Genomic DNA, 2,943 nt, shown 5'->3' on the forward strand with positions numbered 1-2,943 from the left:
ATCTATCATGACTTGTCTTTCTAACTCTCATCTGCACCTACACACGCGCACACACACACGCAGGTAAATGTATCCTTACGCGCAGTGCATCACCATATCCTCAAGGGTGCTTCTTCTCTCTTGATAAGCGCTGGAGGTGAGGTGATTCTGGACTGGGGCTCTGTGCCTCCAAGGTGAGAGCAGGTGGGAACAAGCTGGACTCTGAGTTGCTCTGCCCCCCGTTGCTGTCTGCGGAACCCTAGGGAGCTGCCCCACGGCACCGCAGCACACGGGAGTTCCCTTGGGCTGGGTTATTTCCTCTCAGCATCCCTAGTGTGAATTCTATTTCAGCAGTTTTCATATTGAAGCCTCATTTTTCTGGCAGAGGCCACTCTATTGATCTGCATCTGTAAAGGACCAGCAGTGTGAGGGCAGTCTTAAATAATGCATTGGAGTTGGCTCCCTCTGCTTTCAGTGAGCACCAGGGAAACGCTCTGTGGGGCTGCCACGGAGCCCTCTGGGCTTGAACTATCTCCCTTGTCTCATCCTCTCCTCCCTGGGGACAGAAAACCAGGCAAACTCAAGATGCTCAGAGTCCGGAGAGGAGATGCTGTTATTTATTGTCCAGAGGTAATCCTTATTACTGAGAGGCTGCTTCTCTTGTTTTGAGAGACAATCTTTGATCATGGGCGTTATTTTACTTATGCCTTCGCGCATCTGACAACCAGTGGCACACTCTTGCCATCCCTCCTCTGCCAGTGAGATTATTTCCCCCTCAGAGCAAAGGCTGCTGGTTCTGAAGGCTCTTGTATCAGGAGCTCCTGGTGCTGACAGCCAATGCTCCCGACTTGCTGGAGGCCCAACTTTGCCAATTACACACCAGCCCTCCCGATTCACCTCCCTGTCCATCCATCGTTGCTGCAAGGAGAAGGCTCACCTAGAGTAAGACAATGAGTCTCCAGACTACCTAATGACTGCCTAATGAGTGTCTAAGCACAGTGCTTTTATTGAATTTTAATTGTCTTCTCTCTGGCTTTGTGCTGTAAAATGAAAAAGGAGAAAACATCACATGTAATGAGGGTAGGTGATTAAAAAGTAATACCTAAGAGACACCCAGGCACTTGTGCAAAAGACCACAAGAATAATGTAATGAGAGGAAGCAATGCTGCCATGTGCCTGCCCCCTCTTTGGATAAAAAGTACATTTTTACAGTTGTTAAAAATCAAAATTGTTTTCAGTGTGATCTGGCAGAAAATGGAATATTGTATATCAGTGAGCTAATCAAAGTTATGCTGAATGAAGAACTGGTTAATTACCACTGTATGGCAAATCCAGTCCCCATCACCAGGTCAGCACAGATGGGTTTTTCAGAGCTTGCTCTCTGGCATTCTCTGCTCAGATTTTGTTCCCCCTCACTGACTGCACATGCATCACTTGGAGCAGCGCACAGCGCAGAAGGCCCAGATAAAAGGAGACAAAACGAGCCCTAAACCCATCAAGTGCCCAAACCCATGCCTGGCTCCGGGTGCCAGCCCTGCTGCTGTGCCCTTGCAGGTGAGCGGAGGCCTCTAGAACCAAGGAAAGCACAGCACAGTTTCTGGTAACTCTTAATGAAACATTTTTGGCTGTAATGTTTTGGTAAAGAAAAGAAACCCTTTTTTTTATCTCTCTTTTTTTTGTGTATTCATTTTACTTTAAGAAGCTTTCTCATTCATGAGTTTGAGGGACTGGTGTCCACATCCTTGTCATATCTCAGAAAATTCTCCCTCCAAACTTCTGACAGGCAGGAAGTTTATAGGTACAATTTTTCAGAAGCTTTGGGTGAGTTCTTATACTTTCTATTTATTTATTAACAGCTGTCTCTTAAATGACACCAGAACTGTATTTCTGTCACATCCCCTCCTCTTGCTTTTCTTTCCTTTTTTAAGAGCTGAACTTTTCCTTTACACTTTCCAATTGTTCCCTACATTTTAAATCAGTTTTGAACTTTTGAAATAATTACAGGCAAGAATTCTTCCTAGGGATGAAAGGCAAGCATCAAGCAATGCTTCACAGCAAGACAAAAATACCATTCCGGCTAAAGAGACTCTGCAAAGCAAAACATCAGAGAGACAAGTCAGGAAAAGCGCCAGGTTTTCGGCTACCAAAAGGAGGAACAGGTTTTCAGGATTCTTGCCACGTAACGAAATATCTGAAAGGCTGTAAGAAAAACAGGAGGCATGATTAAGCATTATTCTTAGAAAATAAATCTACTGTATTTTAGTATTATCAATACCTGAATCTAATTCCTTGCCATCAAACCACTTTTTTTATTACTGCGTTTATAATCAGAATAGACAGGAGAAAGGTCATCCTGTTACTGTCATCTAAGAAAATACACAATTTTTCATCTTATTAGTCAAAAGTTTGACAGCAAAAATCTTAAGAGACTAACAGCCTGGACAGATGACTTTGGAGAAAGACACTTTTCTTCAGGATTTATGTCTCTTTTTTTAGAAAAGTGGAAAAGAATTGAAAATGTCTAAAGAGTGAGCTCTGTCAGCTGATTGTGTGAAAATGAGCCTCAATCAAATAGGCTTTGATTTCTCAGAGAGAACAGAGCACTCTTTCGATATATCCATTTGCAATCAAAAAGACTAGACAGATTTGACTTTTTTTGTAAGCAACAGATTCAAGGATTTACAGAAAGCTGAAGCTGTGTTGATTTAATGACAATTCCCATGCATTACAATGAGCAGCGTCCTCACACCCGTGAACATTTCCATTTCTCAGTGGTGGTGAAGCACCAACTCTTTACAGCTACCTGAGGGCAGGGAGAAAGTATTCCCTGTGCAGTGGGACCTGGCTGGGATGAGTCACAAGGTCCTTTCGGAGGACTCGAATGGTAAAACCTCAGCAACTGGTGTACAAGGAGCCTGCTTTTCCCAGCTGCCAACATCTATTTAATTCCAACAGAGCAATGGG

Source organism: Apaloderma vittatum, unplaced genomic scaffold, assembly GCF_000703405.1.
Source record: "Apaloderma vittatum isolate BGI_N311 unplaced genomic scaffold, ASM70340v1 scaffold4975, whole genome shotgun sequence".
Lineage (NCBI taxonomy): Eukaryota > Metazoa > Chordata > Aves > Trogoniformes > Trogonidae > Apaloderma > Apaloderma vittatum.